The sequence below is a fragment of the Chiroxiphia lanceolata genome, chromosome 1 (genome assembly GCF_009829145.1).
Source record: "Chiroxiphia lanceolata isolate bChiLan1 chromosome 1, bChiLan1.pri, whole genome shotgun sequence".
Taxonomy (NCBI): Eukaryota; Metazoa; Chordata; class Aves; order Passeriformes; family Pipridae; genus Chiroxiphia; species Chiroxiphia lanceolata.
The window spans coordinates 123,323,184-123,350,173 of NC_045637.1; the positions used below are offsets into that span (position 1 = coordinate 123,323,184).

The following is a 26,990-nucleotide window of genomic DNA, read 5'->3' on the forward strand; positions in this document are numbered from 1 at the left end:
TATCCCAGGCCAGTCCTTTTTTTTTTTTTTCTCCATATTGCTACATACAGGACTTTATACTGTGTTATGCCAGAAGGAGCACCAGGACAAATTGATGCTCACAGGACACATAAACTTCATGGAGAAAATGGGCTTATCACCACACTACTAGGGTGCCTTACTGTATATGTTAGATAGATCAAAGGTTTGTTTTCTTGTACTCCCAAAAGCAGTAGGAGAGCTTAGTCTTCCTGAAAATAATATTCTGGTTTTGACCAGTCCATTTGTAGCTGTTGCTGGTCTTTTTAGGATCATGCTCTTATTGGGTGCCAGCAAAATCTTGAGCAAGGATGCCTTGTCCCACTGGGCCGTGCCAGAGCATAAGGGAAATTTGATCTGAACCATTTCCTCGTATTTGAAGTATTTCCAGGATACTCTCTTCTGTACAGTTTACTAGAGGTCCTTCTGATTTTTTTGCTTGGAGAGTTGTTTAACATCTTGGATTGACTCACCACTTGTTTCTAGAGTCCAAGTGCCCTTTTCTCATGGCTTTATTTCCCTTTTCTTAATGAAATTGTTCCTTTTTTTTCCTCTAAAGTTTTAGATTTTTACCCTCAGTGCTAATGAAAGGAAAAATCTTGTTTTCTTACCATGCTGTGAACTGTGTCTTACAACATCCCATGGCATCCCAAATTTTCTGGGGAAGAGAAACTAAGATGGGTTTACACTTTACTTGCTTATTCATGATTTAAGGAAGGGGCTTTTTTCCTTTTTGCTTTAAAGATTAAGGTCTCATTTTAAAACCTGGACCAAGAAATAATTTACACTTGAAGCCACAACTGGCAAAGTGATTCTTTTTCACTGCATGTACTGTGTAATTTTTACTGCTTGTTCATCCAAGCAGTAATGCTTATCTCAAAGCAGCACATTTGTGCTGGGGAGCAGGAAGAGTGGGGCTGCCCCAGGAGGGAGCAGGCTGTGGAGGAGACCCACATCCAAACAGGGCCAGGGTGTTGACAGGACCTACTGGTGGTCCAGTGGTCATCAGAGGAGGTGAGCTGACAAGGAGCTCCAGTCCCTAGGCAGCCAGCAGGTGTCCTGGGCAAGGGTGGTCAGGGCACTGCAGCCTGCACAGGAACTCAGGGCTCCTATGGTTTGGATGTGGGAAGTTGTTCCAGCAAGACAATACCTAATATATTTGGTTTTGAAAGCGTACCTCCTGCATTCACCCAACCTGAACTTCATGCTATTTAATTGCACTGCTGTTGTAATATAACTCCTCTGTATTTCAGTGATCAGGCTTGGGGCGTGACAGACTGAGGAGCAAGTGCAGCTTTGTCCTGGCAACCAGGCTGGGACGTGCCTTTTGTCAAGCAGTGGTCCTTTTTCATGCCAGAACTTCCATTTTAGCTTGTTGTGGAATGATTTATCGCCAGAGCCAGCCAAAGGAGGTAACTGTGACAAATGAATACTCTGAAAACAATCTCCTTTCAGGATCAGATAAAATAAACAAAATACGGAAAGCAGAGGATTCCCTGTATCCCTATTTGGCTGACCCCAGCCAGCAGGTGGGATGAAGTGAATTCTGCCACAAGAGGTGTTGCACAAAGTCATTAACATCTGTTGTAGGCTGAATGTATCTCCTGGGCTTTGGTAATGTTTGGAAGTAATTCCAGATCTTTTCCTTCATTTAGCTTCTTTGCTCTGAAGAACAATAAATATTTTGGCTGTCTACAATGATTCTTATCCACTTCTCTGCCCTTTTGTCAAGGAAAACATAATATTTAATGTGTCTTCAAGCCAATTCAGTAATTGCTGTAGCAGAGGTTGCAACAACATAGAGGTAGAGCAGCTGAACATAGCAAGCCTGTCTGAAGTATAAGGATTTGAGGTTGGCTTTGCTGTCTGCTGGTAGCACAGGCTCCTGCCCTCTGGAGCTGACCTGTGGGAGCTTGCCAGCAGCTGGGCCAGAGGAGCCTGAGCCTGCTGACAAATTTCTGGGTGCTGCAAAAGTCCTAGTCTTCCTTGCCCATGAGAGGGAAAAGCAAGCAGCCCTAGCAAGAGAGATTTTTGTAGCAAGGTCATAATAAACATTGGATTAAAAAAAAAAAAAAAGAAATGTACAGGGGAATGAATTGGAAAAAAAGAGTGCCCTTCTTGATTTTATTTCTTAAAGTTATTGGGCATCAATTTGATGAACACTTAAATATGCATTCTTTTTAGTTATTTTGAAATACCATAACCTAAAAGAGACAACATATTGCCTTGTCTTCTTCCAGCATGTTCTGCCGTTCTGCATGTTCTAACAACCAGAGGCCCACCAAGAGCTGTCCTCTCCTCTTGGGAACTAGTCTTTTCTTGGGAGAAACCTATCAGGAAAAGTATTATTTTCATCTAAATAGCTTCTGTTAAGGATGGCTCTCAGTGTTAATAAATCCTCTTGCTAAATAGGGGAATTCAGGCAGTATGTGCTTAAGTGCCTGAACTTGTTTAAGCTCACAATAGGTTAGCCTCCAAGCTGGAAACCAGATCAGAGAGTAGCAGAACTATTTGTGCCCAAGTCGAAATCGGTGGTTAAAACTGCTACCTTGTGTTACAGAGACCATCAAGTCTCTCCACAACTAAGGCTCCATCAATTCAGAGATTTGTTTTCATCCAAATAATAAACATTCCAAGAAAAATCTGTATTTGAACTCTTTGAATGTGGCTAGTTTTAACATGAATTTATAACTATCTTAATCTTATTTGTATTTTAATTTTTTAAAATAGGAAATATAGGACAATGTAGAAACAATGAAGCTGGGGACTGAGTTTATCTGAGTTTATCTTTGTCTCTGTGAGCTTTACCCACAGATAAACTGAGGTACAGAAAAGAAGCATGACAATAACAGTTGAGCAAAGTTTATGTCATCTCACCTACAAATGAAGGCTAGCAAAACAGAAAAGTTGGTATCAGCTGTTCCAGTTCAAAGCTTTTACAGATTTCTCAAGGTACACAAGGGGTATTCCTCAGACCCTTCTGCTTGAACAAGCCAATTAACTGCTTCTTGATCAAAGACCAAAAGAAAAAAGAAGGCAGGATTGCCCTCATATAGGGAAAACTCTTAGCAGGGCACAAATTTAATTTTTTTTTTGTAGCAGCACAATAGGAAATAGCAGAACTGCCTTCATAGTCATGTTGGATCATTTAAAGGAACTCACAGCGTTTATGCCCCAACAATACCTTTGATGATAGTTCTGTATATGTGTTTTTAAACAAATCATATTTTTCCATTCCAAATGCTGCCTGGAATGGGATGCCTTCAAGGAAACATTATGTGAGTCATCCTCAAGAGACATGCAATTGAGGCACCTCCTTTGGAACAAAGTCATCTACATCCATCTAAAATATCCAATTATAAACAGTATTATGTTACTCACATAGTTGCTCAACGGCCTTAGAAGCAATCTGGTTTTTTATGACAGTAAGAATTAATGGTGATTTGTTGATGCTAAAGTTAGAATAACATCACACAAAGATTAAAATGTCATTTCAGTGATAGTTTATTCTGGATTATGTTAAGAAATATGAGCTTGTGATCATTTAAGATTCATAAAGCTTCTACTCCTTGTTAAACACTTGTTTGAATGTCTGAATGTAAAAACTACTTTCTGAGGGTTAATTCATGTGGGAAGCTCAGGGCAGATGAAGAACTCACTGTGGATTTGCAGAGTAGGATAACACTCACAAACTTGTGCGAATTGCTGGGTTTATTTTCTGTGTACCTTTCTGTATTATGAAAATATTATTATAGAACAGATTTTCACAAATTCCCAGTCATACGTGGGCTTAATGCTGGCTGTGTTTCTCAACCCCTTGGCTCTAGTTTTGAGTTCTCCCATTCCAAGAGGTATGGAAGAATTACTGCAAAGAGAGAAAGGTTTGAGAAGAGGTAAGTATATACCATGCTCACTGCAGGTGAGGGATAGAGGGTCTCACAAAATACAAACAAATGGTACACCTTAATTATAAGGAGAAAAAGCATTTTATGCGACCTGGTGCATGAATTCAGAGACTGTGTAATCCTTACCTGCAGCCAGCAGGCCCCTGCTCAGTTGTAATACTTTCTTGCTGTTGTTGTTATTCCATCCTACTGCTAGAATAGGTCATGTTGCTCTCGTCATTCCTGGGATAGCATGGGTGTGCCATATGGAGCTAGCACAAGAGTAAATGATAAGCTGAACTTCACACACTCTCCAGAGAACTGACAGGGCCCAGGATGAATAATATGGGCTGTAGAAGGAAATCCAGAAAACACTGATTAGTTAGGAAAGGCACTACAAAGACAAACCCTGACATTTTGGCATTTACTTAAAGAAAATTAAATACTTAGCCCCTCTAAATCATCTCTTCCCACAGGGCTGAGTTTTTTGCAGGTTTTCCACAGCACAGAGGTGGGAGACCTTGAGAGCCTGGGAGTAGCCTGGACTCTGAATGACAGCTGGAGGAGTAGTGATCCTTGGTGTTAGAAATGCATATGCTATTGGGAGTAACTAGCTTTGAGAAATCATGTTAGAGTGACAGTGATGTATTTGTCACGTTCATTTGCACATTTATTTTGTGGGTAGGAAGAAGCTGGTTTTGAAAGAAACAACTAGTGATAATTAAAAGAAGCTATTCTGCAGTCAATTGTAACTGCTTTATGGAACAATCATGAGGATTGATGGATTGCCATCTTTCACTGAGGCCTCCAGTGACAGTGGTATATCCCTATTTCCCTACCTGTAACATTTTATGCCTTTCTTTTCAGTGTTCTTTCTCCTTAATTTTCTTGGAGCTCTTAACTATCCCTATTCAACAACTCTACCTCTTTAATTTTCCCTTCCATTATTTTGCCCAGATTTTCTCACAGCACTTGGTCACAACCTAGCAATTCTCCCAGAGGAGGCAAGGTTATGCAGCTAGGCCACATTGGATCAGATCCTTGGCACAGACAGCTGAACCCCTGGGAGCTGACAGAGGAGATGACCAAGAGAGGTTGAAAGACACACTAGATAGGAGATTACAAGGTGAAGTAATCTGTTTGGATCCAAGCCCAGATGGTGCCAAGTGTGTACATGTTGCAGGGATGATGGGAATGGTATGGCTGCTTTCAGTAGTGTATCATCCGTTTAGAAAATAATCTGAAATTCAAAGAAATTAATAAATGTCTTTATGATTATATAAAAGTCTTCATGAATATGTAAAAGTCAGATGGTGCCTGATACACACTGACCTCTGATACCTCCCTTATTCAGTCGTGGCAATGTGTTAATATGTCCCCAATAATACATGCGCAACTGGGATATAATAGGGGCTTTACTGGTTTCCAGCGGGCAGTGAGCAGGGCTACAACACAATCACTGACTCACTTTTATCTGAAACAAACAACCCTTCTCTCTCCTCCCTGCAAACAATAAGATTGTTAGATCCAAGGCCGAATTCATGTTGTTGTGAACAGCTGCAAATCCACTGACGTCAGTGGAGCTGTAACCACTTAGTAAAATGAGAGTCCAGCTTGTGGTGATGTTTTGGATGAATTTCAGTGGAACAATTACGTTCTATCTTTCTACAATTCTCTGGACTTTTCCTTTAGATGGATATGTTTTAACCTGTCCTATGTATCACTGAAGTGTGCTGCCAAACAGCTGCTTGTGCCATGTAAGTGATTCTTACAACTCTCTATGAAGCAGATTAAAGTCTGGCTGGATGAACTAGCTATATTGTGGAAGTGTATGAGATTGTAAGAGGAAAAATAAAGCTTTTTATCTCAATGGCCCAATAAACACGATATCCCACAATGCAGGAGCTATGGAGCATAGGAGAGAGGTGCAGGCCCTACATGGGCAGCAAGAAGCATGACTATAATATTCAAGGTCTGCTAAAATAGTCTTAATCTTACAAGTTGCAGTCCACTATGGCTTGATCTTGCAAAGTGTCTAAAAACATTAGTCCATTGACCTCCAGTTACACAGATCTAGAGTGAAGCAGAGAACCAGCACCGCAGAAATTCGAGTTTAAGAGCAGTCACTGCTGATTGCAAGGACTTATTTTTTTCTGTTTTCCTGAGAAGAAGGGAAACTCCACAGGGGGGTGGAGAAAGTGCTGGGAGGGCATAATGATCTCCAGTGGCTTCAACACCCGGTTCCAGACCAACACTACTGTGACTGAATCATGGTGGAGCAAGTTGTTTGGCCTTTGGTACAAGAAATTTCCAATAGACTATGTCTACATTAGATTAGATTGTGCTGATCCTGTTCCCTAGTCAGGTCAGCTGCGTGGGAGTTGCACTCCAGTTCTTCCCATTGAAGTTGCATCTCTCTCAGGAGTTGGTATTCTCTGTGTTGGAATGAAGACAAGTAAACAGGAGCTTTCAGGGGAAAAAAATATGTTTTCTTTTAATTTGGTCGAAATTATTTTCTGTATGGACATTTGTTTAAGTAAGGAATTCTGATAGTGTAAAAATGTTCACAGTTCCAATCTTCATTAAAGTTATACAATTAAGTATTTACAGATTACTAAGGTGGACTTTCTGAGGCTGACATGAGCCTAATACAACATCAGCAGTCAGGGTCTATATTCTTTGTGCAGAGTCACCTTTAGGCTGACCTTTGATCCAAGCAGTGTGAATGACAGTGGTTTGGGATACTTACAATAGGTAACTGAAAAAAAATGAGGACATGTAATAAAATTATTAGCACTGAGATGAAACAATGTAATGGAAGATACATGTCTAATCACTGAGGGAAAATACTTTATGTACAGGATGGATTCTGAGTGTCCCATCTTCATCTTACTTAGCCTGAGGCTGTGGGAAGAGCAAACAAAGAACATGTAATTGTTCCCACACAAGAACAGACAAGCCTACATTGAAAAGATAATGAGTGAAACTAGCAGGATTCAGGGACGTTACATGCAGTCTCCAAGGAGAAACAAAGTTCAGTCTGAGACCTTGAATATCAAAAGGAGTTAAAAGACTTATAAATCCTTGGAGAAGACAGAGGAGGGGAAGATCACTTTTTAGAAGTTCCCTCTGGAGACAAATTGAAGGTAAGAGATTGTGAAGAGAATTTAAATATATCTGGCTGTTTAGAGGTGTTAGTTGTTTAGATTAAATAAGTATGTTTTAAACAAAATGAGTCACTTAGAGTTGTAATATTGTGTGATTTAGCATGCTGTTTGCTTAGCTTTACTTGCTTAGCACGAGTAACTGGGTTTGCTGAAGCCTTAGGCCACAAGCTGTGGACTTCCACTGACATCTATGCTTTTGGCTGGAATAGAATTTGTTTTCTTACTAATTTTTCTAGCAGCTAGTATGGTGCTGTGTTTTGGATTCAGTAGGAGATCAGTGTTTATAACACACTGATGTTTTAGTTGTTGCTGAATAACATTTTTGACTAAGTCTAGGCCTTTTTTAGTTTCCCGTGTTCTATCTATGAGTAGGCACAAGAGAAGCACAAACCAGAAGATAGAGAGGCAGTCGGCAGCAGAAGATGCAACTCCACCAGATAAGAACAGTTAACAGCTGGCCTCTGTGGAGAAGAAAAAAGAATCCCACAAGGTGTTAGAAGACCCCAGACCACAAATCACCACTGGACTAAAAAGGCACATGCAGAGCATGTAAGGCATGGGTGCATAAATCGTAAGGATGTAGCTGTCCAGGGATTTCTTTTTTTGCAGCAGCTCTCTGGAGGCACCCAGCTCAAGCTGACTCTACTGCTGTAACGCTGTATTAAATTATTTGGTTTTATAAAATCCAACACCTGAGACTCTGCTGTGGGAAACTGAGGGTTGAGCCTGGAGGAGGAGAGAATGCACCTGAGAATGAATGTGTGTGAGCTATGAGTTGAAAGGAGCATCCATTTGCTCACTGGAGCTGCCCGCTGCAAAGGAGCTCTGGTCCTAGCAGTTAAAGTCTTGGGTGGTGTGTGTGCAGCTCCTTCAATAGTATGAGAATGCTCAGGCAGTGTCTTCTCCCTTAGCACAGCCTTCATGGGCCAGGAGAAGAGCAAACCTAACAGTTGTACATGTGGACAGTTTCATGGTTTAAAGATATCTTTATCTTTCATATGCAAATAACAGATAACATGATTTAAGCTGGCTGTTTTTCACGCCTGTCATTAACAGCAGAGAAAACAGAAGTACAGTTATATGTGAAGGACTAGGGGAGCCATAACTAGTAGTCTGGAAAGTGCAGACAGGGCCCCAGCAGAAAACAGAAGCATTGTGATATGTCATCACACACACAAAAAAGATGATAGCTAGAGCCTTGGGATGCGGGAAGAAACCTGTTCAGACTGTGGTCAGTTATAGCAATGCTAATAGGCAACTTTCCCCTTAAAAAAAAAAAAAAAAAAAGAGAGGACTATGTTCTTCCCTTCATGTCTTTTTCCTACTCCAGATCTGTGATTTTGCCTTTTTCTGTCTCGTCCTCTTTTATATATATAATCCTCATAAAGGGTAGTATTTGATGAATGGGGGTGTTAGATAGTTGCATGTACTAGTAGTTCTTGTAACTATTACTCCAGCTATGTGGATGATGTCCTTCAAAGAAAAGGCAATACTGTTTCCCAGAAGTGTGACTTATCTTCATTGTTGGCTAAGCCTTTTATAAAATCCTTTTGAAGCATCTTCTTTTCTTTTTACTAGAGGTGTGGTGGTTTTCTTTCAGCTTGTGACTAGTACCTTTCAGAACGTTCATTGACAGCACATTCCCAGCCTGCCAACCCTAATACCTTGGGCAGTAGATGGCTGCTTTTAGCAGCAGTCATCTGCTGCCAAATTACTTTGCCGATGCCCTTCCAGTTTCTAGACAACTTGAAATCCAGGGCAGGCATGGTCTGGAAGTCTGACAAAGGGCACATCAGGATTCCTACCCATTTGTAGACTGAGCAGCTGCTCAGCATGTGTCATATGCGGTTCTCTTCCTTGTTGGACCCCCGGCTGCAGACATTGCTTCTTCCCAGTTTGTCCTGCATTATCTCACACTGCTGTCAGTATCTAGATCTAATTTTGCAGTTTGAAGCCTTTGGTGTCTCTCTATCTGTTGCCAAGTTTAAGATCCAGGGCCTTGCTGTCAAAGCCCCCTGTGACACCCTCTCTAGGCTCTATTTCCTCTCCTCTTGTTTTCCATCATATTTCTCTCACAACTGATGCCAACTGAAATGATTCCTTCATGTTATTCTTCTGTTCATCAACTCTCATCATTATTACAGTGAATTTCCTTCACGTGGAAAAAATTTCCTGACTTTGTATATTGTGGTTTTTCTGAAAAATTCATTCATTTCAGACCACCTGCTCATCTGCAGGCACCTGTTACTGTTTCTCTTCCTGCATGAGAAGGAAAGGAGAACTTCAGGAGGCAAAAAAAAAATCTTTTGTTAATTAAAACCCTTTCTTTTTTTTTTTTGTTATTTTTTTCCCATGAATCTGGGTTTGTGTAGCATTATAGCAGAAGTTTATTTGACCAGGACTGGTTTTGTTTGCTTTGATTTCCTGGCAAAGTCTGGTCTGGAGTGCACACTTCTCTCCTGGGAAATTCCTCTATAAACTTACTCAGAAGCAACAGCCAGAATCCCCATGTACCCTCTCCATCCCAGACACAGACTGAGCCTGCAGATGCCACCAGCAGCACACAGAATTTGTCCCACGTAATTATTCTCTGCTCCTCTCCATTGCAAAGGAACAGAATAGAGTGAACAAGAGGACAATAGGTAACTTGGCATATGCTGTCCCTCATCCAGGTGGAGGACCTCCACAGGCTAGGAGGAGGCTGCCTAGGGGCAGCCATAGTCCAACAGTGATGAATGAGCTTAAAGGAAAACAAGCGTAATTCCCTGAAAATTTTTATTTTGACAAAGCATCTTGAATGGTTGGTGACTCCATTTTCAGTTAAACAAATTGCAGAAATTCATTTCCAACAAAAGAAGTTAGATGTGATGCTTCAGAAAACATACTCATTCTCAGCTCTCAGCTATTGTGAAGATCTATTTGCATTGCAAATATGAAGTGAAAATGTAGCAAGAATATACACTATTTTTCCATACCAACATATAGTATTTTTATTATGGAGAAAATTAAAAACCTCACATGTAAAGTGTTGCATATATTTTCTAATTCATACTGTTTTGCATAGCTGATTCCTAACATCTCCTTTGTTTTAACAAAGCTGTGTTTCAGATTAGCATATCTTGGGAATGCCACAATAAAATGTATTATTGTACAGTTAATGCTTATTGACTCTTTCAATAGATATTTAACAGGTTTCTTCTCTTTTCATGTAATAATTTAAAATTATCTGGCAGGGCCATTTTTATTTACACATACCAGATGAGGTTTGAAGGATTTCCTCTAATCTTTTTTTATCTTGTGTCTCTTGAGGGAGCTGCGATTTAAAGTATCTGGAACACTGACATTGTCGTATTGCTTTCCACACATTTTAATACTGTAGTAGTTCTCAGTGTGTGAAACTGCACTAACCCTGCTGATGTTAGAAGCTTGAATACTTTGTAGAGAGAAATAGATGTTCAACCCTATCCCCTCCAGTAGATGTCATCGTGACAATGGAGAATACTGTTGGGGATACTGGTGTGAAATCTCCTTTGCCAAGGCAGGAAACAAGCTTTGCTGTAATAGACTTTGTCAAAACAAGGTAATTCTCTCAATGCTTAGTATTTATGGAGACCTTTTTCTTTCTATAATGCTTTGAAAAACATGCTGACTGATAAAACACAGTCACCAGTCAGGTCACACAGGGCTGCAGTTTGTGGCAGTGATGTCTATATGCTCTGAAGGTGGACATAAATATAGATATATATGGACAGACGCACATGTGCAATACTCAGTTTGTCAACTGCTTTTCCCCCCCCAACTATATAGTTTCTTTTGTATGACACACCTTGCTAAAAACTATTACATCCTTTCGTTTATATTTCCCCCTCTCCACCCTAATCCTCTTTAGAAATAATTTCTCCAAAGGAAAACCCAAGTCCTTAAAAGGAAAACCCAAATCTTCCTGCTTTATTTTTACCAAGAATTAATCTCTCCACACGTGTCAGCACCTGAGCTGCTTGGTGTCCAGTCAGTTTTAAGGTTCACAGCTGCCTGCGTGAGCGATGGTTATTGAGCGGTGAGTAATCCACAACCTTGTACTATTACTAGGTATAATTTTAATCCCTCAGAGATCAAATCCCCAGAAAAGTCGAGAGATAAGTCAGTCACTGGCAGTTTTACATGCAGTGTAAAGGGCGTGTAAGGCTTCAAGGGCTTCATGGCTGCAACACACACATCTACAAATAATTTGAAAAGCACATTGAAAATATGTTTAGCTATTGTTTGATAGCTGATCTGAGTTTCTCAGAAAGATTGTGAAGTTCATGACTAGAAAAAAATATCAGACACCTTTCCCCACCTTGGAAGTCCCAACAGCTTTTATTGAATATGTGATATGTATCTAGTATATCTATGTATCTAGTCCCTTTTTAATTTTAGCCAGTGCTATGTCTGTGTTCTTCATGACAGACTGACAGTATGTAAGATTTTGTCAGATAAAATATAGCACAAGCTGAACTGCATGAAGCAAGCTGCTGAGCTGAAATGTGACTTTCTAAAAATCAACAGGGTGCAGCTATATCAAATAATAAGTACATAATCTGAATGTTCTCTTTTGTCTAGATAATAGCCCTATGAATAATAAGTTTTTATTCTTTAAAATGGCAGGCTTTGGGGAAGCAGATAGCAAGAAAGCAGAGCACTAATGGCCTGATTAACTTAAGAGTCTGCTTCTCCTCCTTAGTCCAGTCTTTGAAAGTGAAGCAGGTCTCTGCAACCAACACTACAAATTCTAGGGGAAATGACCAAACAATTAGAACAAATTTGTGACCTCCTACAGTAAGAGGAAAGCAAGTCTTATTGGCAGGATTTTTGTCATTGTTCACATTCATAAAAAAAAATTGTTGGCTGGAATTTTGTCCTTGACCAAGTGGAAAGCCTTTCTGCTGGCAGGAAAACAACATATTTGATCAAAACAAAGCTGCTGATGCTCTTGTCAGAACAAGAGCAGACATCTGTCTGGCTGTTCTGAGTAAGCAAAAATACCAGAAGAACTCCATAAAATTCTATTAAAATAAATGGGTAATGAAAGGGGTGCAAAGAATGCATTTCTTTGTAAGTTATCTCCTTTGGGCACTGCCAGAGAACCTGGGGAAAAAAGCATGTCTTTTATTTAAGGTTAACAATGAAAACAAACTGTAAAAACCCCTACAGTAACATTCTAAGAACTGGGTAGAGATAGCTATGAACTATCTCTAGTTCATAGACAAGCTTATATATAAACTATCAGAAAAGGTAACAAAGATAACTACCTAACTCATATTTGCTTTGTATTCTGCTTCTAATATGTGAGATTTTTGTTACATATATTTTCCTATTTAAGAATACTTGTGTACCCATACTTCTTGTAAAAGCATTTCATGACACTGTAATTTAATTTCACTTAAATCTTAAAATATTCAGTCTGTAACCCATTACTTTGAAAGGAGAGAATAAGCATAGCCAATAAAAGCCCAGAAGCTCAGAAAGGTAATCACGAAGAAACATCACTCAGTTCTCTGTATGTCTCTTAAATCAGGGTCAAATATACCTAAACTGTTCTTAAAAACCTGAACTGATGGTAATTCCACATTTTCTTCCAGTGATCTGCAGTTGCAGTGCTATCTGTACAGTTAGAGCAGGCTTATAAGAATAATGGGGACAAACTTTTTAGTAGGGCTTGTAATGATAGGACAAAGCGTAATGGTTTTACAGTAAAAGAGGGTAGATTGAGACTAGATATAAGGAAGAAATTTTTATGACGAGAGTGGTGAAAGACTGGAACAGGTTGCCCGGAGAGGTGGTGGATGCCTCATCCCCAGAAACACTCAAGGTCAGGCTGGACTGGGCTCTGAGCAACCTGATCTAGTTGAAGGTGTCCCTGTTCACTGCAGAGAGGTTGGACAAGGTGACCTTTAAAGGTCGCTTCCAACCCAAACTATACTATAATTCTACAACTTCCTACTTTCTGTCCCCCTTGCAGCTTAGCCTTGCAATTTGTTGCCCTTTCAGCTTTAAAATAAACATTATCCTCTCTCAGGATTGTGAAACTTAGTAGTATAGCTGAAGCCTTAGCTTTTCCTGGGGAAATTATTTGAAATGTGGAGTCTTCAAATCAGTGCTGGTTCTGTATCCTGGAATAGCTACAGCTGAGAGGAGGATGGGGCCATGGCAGAGGAGTTGGGGCAGACCAAAAAGATGTTGCTGTACAGACACACTCGTGCTGCTTTTCAGGGCTGCTTCCACTGGTCCTGTATGGAGCCAACCACTGTACATGTACTAAGGGCTTCCTAATACAGCTGAGTGTCAGGGTGTTCAAGCAGGACATCAAGCAGGACATCAAGCTGCTTCTCTGGGCTAGCAGAAGACACATGAACTTTGTGGTCTTGGCTCTAGTGTTTTGTTTTTTTGAGCTAATAGGATTACATCAGAAGGGAGAGCTTCTGACAAAAATATGTGTGCGTGTGCTTCTAGCTCTTGTGATTCAAAGGAAAAGCTGACAAGCATCACCCAAGAGTAAGCAGCAATGAAATGTCAGCTGTTAGCTCTGAGCCCAACCACAGCCTCTTCATCAGCTAAACACATGCTGAGGGAGGAAGTGGTGAGCACAGCTGGGCAGCCTCGTACACACCCAGCACCACTGGCCTGCTGAGTGGCTCTGCCCTGGCCCCAAATGCTGCCCCAGAGGGACAGGGATGCTCATGGGGGAGCCCCCAGGCCTCTTGGGAGGCAGGCTGGAACACTGGGAAACATCCCATGACTGTAAGTTTCTCATGAAAAGAATATGCAGCTCTAGGGCTGGTTGGGGGTCTGACAGCCCTTGTAAATCGAGCTGTTTCTTTTCTGTAGTCCAGCAGCAAAACAATAAATATACACACTCAGAATACTGTCAACGTGCCCAAGCACACGTGGGCTGGAAGAGGAATTTTCTGTAGGAGTAACAATTAGCGAGTATGAAGAACCATGAAAATGCAAAAATCCTTGGATTGCCTTGCACAATTGTTTCCTCATCTTTCTCTCTTTTACTTTCACAGCATCCGCACCAGCCCTCCCTGTTCCTCCTTGTGTATACAGCAAGGAAGAGCCCTCAGCCAGGGACCACAAACAGTTGTGGTTAGGGAAAAGAAAACCAGCTCAGCTGTGATAATTAAAATAGCTGTGATACTTTAATTGAGCTGCTAATACCAATGCAGGGATGTTGCATAAGAGGCCTGGTGGGTAACAGATTTTCTTTTAGTACTTCACTGAGCAGGAAAGACTGTAGCGCTGCAAGGGACGTGTGCCACAGAAGATGCTCTGCTGTAGCAGAATCTTGTCTCCTTCTAGCTTCCCCCCTCCCAAACCCAGCTTTTCCTGCTGTCGATTCTGTCATGATGTTGTGTGTTTGGTTGTAGATCTCATAACAGCGATCTCCACATTGTTCTCCTCTGCCCCTCCCTTACCTTGAGGGATCGTTTCTAGGATTCTGGGCTACGCGGGTTTGTGTCTTTCCACTCAAACGTTTTATCTTGTGAACTGCTGTGCTTACAAACCTATGTATGTGCTTTTAACCTCTGCTTTTAAAGTGTGGTGAAGTAATGGATTTCCTAGCTCTTGTGTAGTAAGGATAGCTTATGTATTATTTATGTTTAGGATTATTTGCTTGCTATCTTTTTTAAATTTTGCCTTATATTAGTGGTACAGTTAGAAAAAGCTTTTTCTGTTATCAAATTCTTACAGTAGTTTCTCCTCAAGATTTAATCAAAATCAGGAGCTATTACCTTGCATTTTCAAGTGGTGTAAGCATCATCCCTTAGTGCAAAATATTGATACGGACCGTATTGTTTATAAAACTGGCCTTCAACAACAAGTCAGACTCAGTTTTAAATTTGAGTTATGTAAATTTAAATTTTGGGAAGCCTTTGCATAGTAGAATAAATTAACTATTTTGCTTTTAATTCTACTGTAGTGTTTTTGTAATAAATATTTCTTTGCAATATTAGCAAATAAAAGGCATAGTGGTGTTAGGCTTGTGTATACGCTTTGCCAAGAAAAATGAAGTAAGGAGAATTCCAGGTTGCCAGGAGAACTCCAGGTCAGTAAAAAGCATAAGATAAAAGCTATGTTTGTTTAGAATAAATAAAACTTATTGTAAATTATGAAGTAAAGGATACTTTTTTATATTTCTATGCTAATGTATTTTTTTTTTTAATCTGAAGTTCTAGTAAGAGGACTTTATTCAATCACTTAAGCAACAAAATGCTTATAGAGTCTGTCCTTCTTGAGCAGTTTCCTTTAAAATGTTTTGTGAAAACATGAGAAATCTGAGACACTGAGTTCTTCAGTGTTTCAGAGTCAAACAGATGTTAGTGATTTTTCACTTTCCGGAAAGATCTGGTAAAGAGCTTTCTGCTAGAGCAATTTTCTGTCAAAACATGGATTTGATAAAATGTAACTTTTTGTAGGAAGATACTGGATTCTTTCACATTTTCAAGGGAAAGCTATCAAAATATTTTATTTATGCTTGAAACTAGAATATAAAGAGGAAAACCATAAGTCAAAACAGAACATCTGACACTGTCAAAATATCATATTTGTCAGTTGCTTCAGAGGTCCAAAAATAAGAATTGCAGAATTTGTGTTTTTGCAGAAAGTGCTGTCATTTTATTTCCATTGGAAAGGAAATTTCAGAATATCTGTTTTTCTTCCTACGTCAGCATGATTGTCTTACTTTTTTCTTCCTGACTTTTTATACACTTTCATTACTGAAACTGTTTTCATGGAGAATGTCAGACCAAGAGTCTCCAGAGCCCTCTGCATTTGATACAAAGCTCTTGGACCTCTGCTGACTTGAAGGACGACTCGATGCTTCCTTGTAGTTTCAATTAGTGGAGTTAATCAAAGGCTCTGTAGGAGAGCAGTGTGAGTTCTGAGCGTCTTTGGAAATGTAAGCTGAATTTCTAATCAAGACTACAGACTACTCTTAATTCTGCTGTGAGTGTTTTTCCATCCTAATGAAAACAGAAGGACTGCTCCATGATGGTCCTACCATCCATCTAGCAGCACGTGCAGTTGCTGCAGTCACAGCCAGCCTGGCCTAGGCTGGCAGTGGGACAGAAGACTAACAAATTGTCTTCTAGAGTTCTGTCTCTTTCCCTAAATGGTGCCCTTCTTGGTGTCTCACAGGCTATGGATTTGGTATGAGATCAGATGACTGGAAATAACTGCTATTTTTTTCCCACAGTCCAGATGTACTATCTTTTAAAAATGGTCTCTGTGTTGAATTGAGGTTTAAGAACATGGTCATATGACAGAGATTAAGGTTGTTAAGTATTTATTTATCAAGGATTTCTATTTTTAAAGAAGCTTACAACTCCATTATATATCTAAATATAAGAACTTGTAATGAAAAGGCGGAGACTAAAAATTATGAAGCAAGCAGAAGCTCTAGGTTCCAAATTATGTTTCTGAGCAATGTTTTCTGAAATACAAAGGGGACTTCTTCCTGGAAATACTGTGTGTGAAACAGCACTGAGCAGTCCTGACTACTGGGGAAGTGGAACAAAAGTTCCGATTCTTTGTAGCCCTCCTCTGAGAGGGCAGTTTGAAATGGATTGCTAATGGCAAAAAACCCTCCCATAAACACAAGACTAAAGTGCAGTAAGGACTGTGCCCAACTCTGCATAGAAATATAAACACATTAAAAATAAAATTTATTGCATACATCTTTTTGCATTTAGAAGATAGAAGGCTAATGTGATAAGAGTGCCTGAAACACTAAAATAATTCAAGAGTTAAAAAATTATGATCTGTGGAAGTAATATAACTTAACTGTTTTCTTTTGTTAATGTGACCTGACATTGAAGAACAGTTATCTGCTGCATGTGAAGAATTTGCCTGCCTTTTGTTTGTGGATGATTCATTACTTTTGCTAATCATTAGAGTCATAACACGTTAATAACAACAAATTAATAACTAATGACAGTGTGATCTCAGTACCTCATTGCAATTATCAGGGTCACTTAGTATGTCACAAGCCACATCAGTACCCAGTGTCCCTACTGACACTGGGTCTGAGAATGCAGGCTAATAAAGTCCTCCTGCATTGCCATATCTTTGCTTCCATTGCTTGTTCTTTGGTCCATGCTGCTCTCAGAACTGCAGGACTGAGCAGTAAACCAGCTCAGGGAACAGAAGAGAGTTAAAAAAACCCTTGTCTCTTCTACTTGGTTCTCTTCAGACTGAATTATTTGGTGTTTTGTGTAACTGTTGGGTCACAAAAACCAGAAGGGTCTCAGGAATACGTACAGGCAGCAGGTGGGAAAGGCATTGTGATGGAAGCTGTGTATGCCTGCAATGTTGTTGGCAGAAATAATGGCAGAGAAAGTCAGATAAAGAACTTTAAAAAAAGCCCCAAACCATTAAATATTCTGGCTCTGATTCAGATGTGTATTCTTTCGAAGGTAGAAGGTTATTATCTCCCTCAAAAAGCTACATTTGGTTGTTCCTAAGATTATGGCATTTAACTGTCTGTCTTCATCTTAGTGAAATAATAAAGCTTTTTTACATCTTTGTTGGAACTAATATCCATCTTTTCAGGAAAACAGACCTATTTTATCCAGTGTCATAGAAACTGATGGCAGAATGAGTTTAGACCATAACACAGTGGGAGTATTATAAAGACAAATGGCTTAGTAAGACATTTATATTCTAAAAGCAATATTTATTATATTTTGTATTATAGTTTGTATTACAAAAGATCCTTGAAAATAGTACATATATTTTATTGTGAATAAATTGATACACTATATACATAGGAAAGTGAATGGTAAAATAGCACAAGTCTAGAAACAGCTCAGATAGAAAGATACTGATGTCTCTATGCAGGATGGCCAAGAAAACTTGAAGAAATGCATTGAACCTGATATTTTCTCACGTTCAAGGCTCCAGGGAAGTCAATAAACTTGTATGTGAACATGTTATTTACCTGTACAGTCATTGAGGAAATGAAGACTGGCATGGCATAGAAGACTATGATTTTTAAATGAGTAACTGTATGGGAAGCACTTTGTGACAGTAAATGTTGGTGGTGTTAATCTGGGCTCTATCATTATCATATGTGATACTGACCAAATCACACCCTCCTTGCCTTGGTTTCACTACAGAGCAATTAGATTAGTGATTAATTTAATCTTTATTAATCCTGAAGATTACTATAAGCATGTGTTTCTGAGGATTAAAACTTACATCCTGAAAGCACTCTTGCAAAGCAACTCTATTGGTAACAAATAAATGTAAACTGAACTTTAACAACCAAAAGCAGCTAATTGTGCTGTATGCAGATTTATTTCAAGATCACTCTTCAGAGCATTCCAAGGATGAAGTCAATAGAGAAAGAAAAAGGAAAAAAAAAGTAATTGAAAAGGCCTTGGAGTGCTGGAATCAGACTTGCTCACAATTGCTTCACTTTGAGAAGGCCGATAAGAATCCAGCATCTAAATAATAATTAAGACATGCCTGATGAAACTTCAGAGGCGTTCAGTTCGAGGCGTTCCCATCAGGGTGCCTGGAAACATTCCTTGCGGATCTTCAGCCGTACCTCTGCTGGGGCTAGGGCAGCACAGGCTCGAATCTGCCTCTGCCGCCGGCTCTTTTTTTATGTCCAAGCGATGGCAGCGGGACTGTGCGAGTGACATGGGACAGCGGTAGAGCACACGCCTCCGGTGCCGGCTCCCTGCAGCCCAGCCCAAGCGCTGCCGCCCGTCTGCTGTCCCGAGCGGACACTGCCACCGGCGCTCGAGGGGCAGTTTCGCGAGCGGGCGCTCCCCGCTGCCCCGGAGGGCGCATCTCCCCGTGGGGCACGACCCTGCCCAGGGTCCCGGGCCGCGCCTCAGCTCTCCCCAGAGCCACGTTCCCAACGCAGCCCCGGCTGAGAAGCGACGACTCGGCCCCCCGTTTCCGTGCCCACCCCCGGGGCGCCCCCGCACCACGGCGGCTGCGGCGGCTGCGGCGGCAGCGCCCACCCCCCTCCCCGCGCTCCTCCTGGCCCGGCGCCCTCACCTCCCATTGGTGGAGCGGGGCGCCCGCCCGGCCCGCTCCGCCGCGCCATTGGCTGGCGTGACCGCGCCGCGCGCGCTGGTTGGCTGCGGGCGCTGCCAGGCAGCGGCGGGGCCGGGCGGGGTCCGTCCGCGCTCCGCTCCCGGCGGGAGGGGAGTTTGAGTCGCAGCCGCGGCGGAGCCGCCGGGTGGGAGGGTGAGTTCGGCTCGCGGCCGCTCCCGCGGGCACAACTTTTTTGCCGCCCGGGGCTATCGCATCCCGGCGGGATGGCCGCGGCTGTCGGGCAACTCGCGGCCGGCTGAGCGGAGCCCCTCTGGCTCCGGGTCCCGCGCCTCGCCCCGGGGCAGCCGGCGGCGCGCGGCTGGGGCGGCCGGGACCCGCCGGAGCGGCAGTGGGCGAAGGGAGCAGGAGGGTGCGGGCGGAGAAGGGAGGGAGGGAGGAAGGAAGGGAGGAAGGAAGGGGGCGATGGAGTTGCCGGGGGCAGGGCCGGTGCCCAGGGGCGATGGAGGGGCAGGGCGGGGTCCCTGCCCCCGGTGAGGGGCCGCGGGGCGGCGCTCCGGGCACCGGCTGCAGCTTTCGTCCTCTCCGCGGGTCTCCCCGGGGCGCCCCCGGCATCCCGGCCGCGGTGGCCGCCAGCGCCCGGTCCCGCTCGGGAAGGGCAGCGCCGGGAAGCGGCGGCAGCGCCGGGGCCGCTCGGGACCGGCTGGGCAGCGGCGCCTTGTGCCGCCTGGAGAAGGCGGCCGGGGCTGCGAGCGAGACAAAGGAGCTGCTCCCGTCGTGTCCCCGGAGCAGGGCGGGCAGCGCCGTGCCTGGCCCTTCCCGGCGCGCGCGTGAACCTTCGTCGGAAGGGTTAGGGCAGAGTTCGATGGCGTGCTGTGAAATATCTTAGTTCTAGCCTGTCTTGTCTGTGTGTTTGGCTTTTTCGCCGCCGCGTCGAGTTGGGTGCCGGCGGTGCGGATGCGAGAGGTGGCAGCAACAGTTACAACCGCTGAGAGTTCGCGGCGCCCGGGTAGGAAGCGCCGCAGGCTGCAGGGCTCGTGTCTGCGTGGGCTTCGTGATTTAACTTGGAGCACGTTAAATGGGAGTAACCTTCTGTGTGCTTTGTGTTGTAAAGGTAACGGTGAAAGCAGAGGTAAAGCCCGTGGATTTGGCTCGTTCCCTGTAATGCTGACAGCCATCACGTTTGTTTCCCGTCCAATTGAATTCCAGCTCTGTGCCGAAAAAGCTTCTGAGTCTTATGCTCACAGGGAGGAGATGTGTGTTCTCGAGGATTATGAAGTCTTGCTGAATATCTTTCAGAATTTTTAACATACACTGCCAGTGAGTGAGGAAGTGACTGTAAAAAAAAAAAAATGGAATTTTCTATTAAGTGATGTTGGTTTGTTGGCTGTTGGGTTTGTTAGCTGCAAATTCAGATTTGGTGACTTTTTTTCAAGGCAGCTTGAGTGAATGACATTGCGAAGAAGCAAAAAGCAGCTTTATGGAGCAAAGTGTAAAGTGACGTTGATGACTGCATGTCATGGCATCTGAAAGCCTTTTTTGAAGTTTTTCCCTCCAGTAATGTACTTATATGCTACAGTGTCTTTTCGGAAGTTTGGGCTTTCCCCGAAATCATAGAAAGGTTTGGATTGGAAGGGACCTTAAAGATCATATAGTTTCCCCCCGCCCCCAGCGTTTCGCTTTTGTTCTCTCCACCTTCCAACAAGTTATTTTATGTTGCAAAAAGTAAGTAGTATTATATAATGTGGTCAAATTAATCTCCAATCTATTTTATTTTCATCAGTGAAATACTTTTGGTAAAAGTAATGTACTTTGAAGTTGAGTTGCAGATCCTTCTGGCAGTGTTCTTGGACGTATGTTTTCCTCCAGAGTAAGAAAACAATACGAAAATACTACTTTTGAAATGCAAAACTCAGCTGCTTCTCTTCTGTGATAATCTCTTTGTGAGACAAGGCACCTCTAACATGCCCTTTATCAGAGAGATGACAATTTTGAGGAAGTTCAGTCCTACTTAGGATGATTTATGAACTGTAGCAATTCACTTCCTTTCAGTGTTGAGCTGTTTTAAAGGTACATGTTAAATTTAATCGGAAAGCTTCTTCTGAGAAACAAGGTTTTCAGGGACAGAATCATGTTGAACTTTTGCTGTAGTCTCCTGAATGGGTGGGTTTGCTTTCACTTGAAATAGTCCATGGTAGACATGTTCTCAGGCATAGCTGGATAGTTAAGTCACTTGGATTCTAATTTTGCAGGGACTTGTATCACAGACAAGCATGTGCGTGAGATAATGTAAGGCTGGGCACTACAAATGGTATATGTCATCTGTATTGTACTTAGCACAGTGGGGCTGGGTCTAAGCTGGGAGAAAGGCCTGTTGGCTGATGTATATTTTATGACTGGGCCAAGTCACTGAGTTAGTCTCATTCTTAGTACGTGTTCCTGTAAAACCCAGGTATCTTGAACCTTTCTCATGTTCGTGTCAGGAAATCAATTTTCATTAAATTCTACCTTAAGATAAATATTAGGTTGTCTCTTAACCTGTCACTGACTTTAACACATCCAGTGTGAGAATCACCTTGTTCATTCCGGAGACCTAAATTGTTAGTTATTGAATGTTGGCTAATGTCTGGCTATTTTAATTAGAAAATAAACAGACATTTAATGGCCCAATATGACACTGGGTTTTTTCCCAGGTTGTATGGAAAATGCGTAATTCGAGAAACCTGCATGATTTGTTAGAGAAAAGTCACAATTCATAGGATTTCCTTAGGGACTAAGAACTTGTGGAGTATTTGAGGCCTTCAGATAACACTTTTGTGATGCTTAAATGTTACATTGATGAGAATATTAAAATGCAGTAGCATTTGGGCTCTTAACAAAGATCACCTGGGCACTCAGCAAACATACAAAGCCTCTATCAGGAAGAGCTTAGGCTTAAATCCGTTAGGTGAATCACCAGGTCAGGTTTCATTCCCAGCCCTTCCCTTTGACAAATGCGCTCTCTGTGTCACCTGGCATGCTTCCTCTCTTGCAAGTGGAAGATTGGGTACAAACCTTATACTTCAGTCTGCCATAGGATTTGTGTGGGTGGTTTTGTTAGCAGAAATGGAGGTTGCACGTGTGAATCACTGCACCTGTGTGTTACTTCCAGCGTTACCAGTTACCAAGTCTTCCAGGAGCAATATGCATGAAGTTTAAACAGGAGATCCCATCATGCTGTATGAGAGATGAGAGGCCTGACAGTGTGACCGTGACTGTGTGCATACTCTGTCTTCTGTGAAATTAGGAGAACTAGGGTCCAAATCTCTTACACTCTAGAAAAACTGAAAACTCTCAATCTGTGGTTATCTTCTGAAGTGAAATAGCTTGACTGGAGTGACTCTGTGTAATCTCTGAAACTTCCATAGGATTACGAAAATACAGTGTGCTTGAAACCTGCGTTTTATATGCAGTGTCTTTCAGTATGTTGATTTGTACTTGGTAGGGAGTACTTGAGTTTGTTGATTTACTAGAATCTCATAGTTTTCCCGCTCAACAAAATAATGGCTTTTGATTTGTTAATACTGTTCTGTTTAATTATGCAAGTATATATATCAAAAAGATCACTTAAATTAGAATTGTAAGCTTGAGATCTTTTCTTTATATCTGTGTTTTCTGTTCCAGGAAAAATAGCCCTCTTGGTAGTTCGCTGTCCTCAGCTGCCAGAATTGAAATGGTGGTGTATTAAATGCACATTTGGGAGTGAAGAATGGGTTGGAATTAAAAGCATTTTTTTATTAACAACAGTTATTTAGGAACTTAAATTGGATTAATTTATTTGAAATACTTCTTGAGATAATCTTGGAAGGCAAAACCAAAGTGGTGTCAGAATAAGGACTGAAATCTATGTCAGATCAGTGTTGTTGGAGACAAGGAGTACTAAAGTATAAAAATGTTTTTAATGTGTAGCAACTGCATATTGCTACAAGGCTGTGTTTAAAGCTGCTGGGCTGCTCAAGCTCTGCATGCCATTAAAAGGTTTTGTTAGTTCCTGCAATGGCCAGACTCTTCCCTGTGCTCCATAATGTGTAAGGGTATGCATGCACTTCTAAGATGAAGTACTTCTGTGTGCCCTTGAGATTTTCTTTATAAATAACTGACACTTGAAATATTTAAAGTTATTTGAGAGCACTGGTGAAATGTAAAAAGTTTTCTGCAAGGCCGAGGGGTGAAATGCTGCTGCATTTGTTTTTACTGAAAATCATCAGATTTCTCTCAGAACTTGTGCTGGAACTTCGCTATCATGAAAACAATTCTGGATTGGATATAAACACAACATCCCCACCTCCCCCCAGAACACCAGAAACAACATCGGAAAGATCTGACAACTGTACTGGTTTTCAATTGATAGCATTTCTAAACTAATGCTGAATATGAAGTGTTTACTTGTAGTTCTGGTGAAACTGTTGTGAAACCTTTGCCCTAATCAGGGCCACGTTCAAGAGGAGCAGACTAAAAATAGAATGTTGGCTGAGTCTATGAGGGTGACTGTTATTTATGGCAATTTCTTTAGTCGCATCCCCACATGAACTTACATGCTTTGGTAACAACTGGAAAGATAATGAGAGCAGCATAACATAATTTACAACCAAATTAGTACTGAAATTATCTGAAAGTGACCCCGTTTTTTTCTTGCAGTGCCAGAAATGGGAGGATGTTGGTGTAGTTGTGTGATGAATTAAGGGTTCTGTTTATAGTGATGAATTAAGGGTTCTGTTTATAAGGCTTCAGTGTGACTTCTAAATGGTATACAAATGTAATACAGGGGGGTTCAATAAACAGTTGTTACTAGGAGCCTTATTTATTAGATCTGGAATCAATAAAGCATGTGGAATTTGGACAGATACTTAATTATCATCACTTTTGTCTGTGGAGAATGCCATGAAAAGCGAGGGAGTGCGTGAAAGTTGTTCTTAAATTTATTTGAAATAGTGAGCATTGCTGAAGAATCATCTGATTGTTGAGAGGAAGACTTGGAAATAGGTTATCTTTTCAAAACAGATACGTGTTTGTATTCTTCCATCTCTAACTTCTGATGATATGGAATGCTATGTAGCAATCAAAGCATAGCAAAGAAATTTAGGTAAAAGCAATACTAGTAAAACCTGCCTATTGCTGATGCAGAAGTTGCTAAGTATTGCTGTATTCCATCCTGATTGGTGTAAAAGCTCTCATTCTAAACTTTGTGAGAAAAGCTGTCTGTTTAGGGCAATTTGGTAGCTATTAAAGACAGCTTTCTTAGGATACCTTATCTCTTACCTTTACATTTTGCTACTTTCTTCTGTCCGGAAGCTAACCTTTATTTAAAAATAGCATAGCATGCTCTGAAGTGGCACTGGGTACTAATTAACTCACTTCAGTGCTTAAAGCTGTGCTGTCTCCTAAGGTTTCCTGCTGTTTGTACTGAATAAATATTTGTGCTTCAGCGAGGCATTAATTTCAACTTGATGAATAGTGCATACAACTTTAATATTTTGCTAATACTAAACATGATGATTCACTACTATCACTATATTTGTATTGCAGTTCTTTTTTTTTAGGAAGGGGGAAGATGCCTGTTACACTTTAAATATGCATTAGAGAATTAAATCTAATACTCAACAATTAAGCAGTCTAGCAGTCTGAGTATTGTACAGGAGCTAGTGCTGGATAGTATAAGTTGTCCCTGACTGTCTGGTTGATGGACAAGGCTGTACTATTTCATTGTGATTTGTTTTCAAGCACTTGAATTGTGTTCTCATATGTAAAGACAATTGTTTTTTATTTTTAATTATTTTAAATCCTTTCATAGTATTTTCTATATTAAAGGAAATAACTGGAATATATGTAAAAGTGTTAAGTTGACCTAATAAATTTTAAAAAATGGCTTTTGACAGGTTTTTTAACACCAATCACCATCTCTGTCAGTTAGGATACTGAATATTTCAAACGGTCTCTCGTATAAGACATATTGAGTATGCTATAGTAACATCTCTACCTGAGGAGGAAGACTAAAGGATCTTCAGGTACAAAAATGGAATTTCTGCTGCCTCCTCCCCCCAGTAATACTCCTTTGCAGTGTTTGCTGGCTGAAGGAAATTATGTTACTCTTCTAGATTTGAGGTAGGTTGCAAAATCAGACTGCAATGTCATATATTTTGTGTTAGGCTGATGAAGGGGAGGAAAGTGTGATCAAAGTGTGGGGAGGAGCGATACTGGGGAGTTCCTTAGCTCTTGGTACTTAATGCTAAAGCAGTACTTTGTGTTCCTTGCAGTGAATTTACACTGGATTGTAAGTGAAATTCTGAGTATTTTCCTTTGGTTTGTGGTTAGTAGCACATCTGGATGAACTAATTACTGTATACTCAGTTAAAAGAATATACTTCTTATTGACTTTCTTTAAGTTGTGCCAAAATACCTACCTACTTTATGTCATGTGCTCTGGACATGCTACTGTTTTTACTCAGTTACAGCTCTTAGTCTCAATAAACTGTAGTCTTTCTGCTCACATCTCTCATGTCCCTAATTTTATTGACTCTGTGTGTCAGGTCTAGAAAGACTAATAGGCTCCTGCATTTTTTTCTCTTAATTTGAACTAAATTCCCAGTGCAGCAGCCAGAGGAGCAGGTGAGAGGCTTTTGACAGTAATTCTGCACATCCGCTTACAGGTGCATTCTGTAATTTTTGTGAGTGCTGGAATAATATTTACCAATTTCTACCTGTCTTGAGAGAATGTGATTTACATTTAATTGTAAAGCTAAGGAAAAAGAAATTAAGTTTCTTCATCCCCTCCCTGTTTTCTCGGCAGCATTATGTGTCAGTAATGTAAATGAAGGGTATTTTCACCAAAGTTGTGTTGTGATGAGACACTTAAGACAATCAAATTTGTCATGTTACTTAGTGAAACACAACACAGGAAACATCTGTTTTGCAAAGTGCTTAATGATACAACTTGAAGTATCAGGATTCTGTTGTTTCAGCTGGAATTGGTTAAAGTTTGTTGAATTTTCAGTAATGTGTACAAATATAGCAGAACTATTCTTCCAGCACTTGTGTATCGTGCTGGGGATTGGATGAGTAGATTTGCAGTCCCTGCTACTTTTAATTTTTTTGCTGCCTTCCTCACTTTTGTTTGGTGTTTGTATTTTCAGTATTATTCTTTTTGTCGTAGACTAAGATTTAAGAGTATCTGAAGCATGTGAATTTGCACTGGTTACCAAGAGTTCTGAGTAGAATGTAAAGGTTATTTGTGCAGTGATATTTTGTCCCAGACCGTTGTTATTGGCAAACTGTAGCTGCACAGGGAAAACTGATAAGAGTTTTCCACCTGAAACTTAACATGAGCAGAGGAGATCTCTAAGCTGCGCAGTTCCTTTGCATACATAACACGCACGTTCATTTATTCCTTAAGGAAGTAATGAAAATCTTTGGTCCATTCCCATTTTAGTGGTATTCAAAAGCGGTGTAGAGGTTTTGTCCTGTTTTGGCAAAGAAGTGGGTGCTAGTTCACCTACGTTCACAAAGCTGCAGCAATACGGTGAAACAGTGGCAAGGACTGCTTAACCATTTACAGCTGTTTTTTGGTGTGGTAGAATAAAAGTGCTATATAAGTTCCATAGCAGCAGTAGGATATTGGTACATTTGTTGTCCAAGGGAAGAAGGAACACCTAAATGAACACCGAAATGAAAGTCCATGCTTGTACACTAAACAGAGGAACTGACCAGAGGAACACAGGAAGTTAACTGAGTGATGAAACAGGAACCAAGTGATGCCACATTTACCTTTGAAGATGTTCCTCAAATGTGTCTATTGATGTTAAATGATAGTTGTATGGTTTTTTTTGTGTTG

General features: G+C 41.1%; 1 protein-coding gene across 7 annotated transcripts in view; it reads left to right on the forward strand.

Moving 5' to 3' along the window:
- The first annotated feature begins 19,214 nt into the window (after positions 1-19,214).
- Positions 19,215-26,990, forward strand: part of FAM126A (family with sequence similarity 126 member A) — a 42,469-nt gene continuing 34,693 nt past the window's right edge. For 3 of the 7 annotated variants that reach the window (XM_032686940.1, XM_032686974.1, XM_032686981.1), the window contains exon 1: positions 19,215-19,318. The gene's annotated coding sequence lies outside the window, so the exon portion shown is untranslated. The other 4 variants (XM_032686965.1, XM_032686946.1, XM_032686960.1 and 1 more) reach the window with 4 other exon arrangements.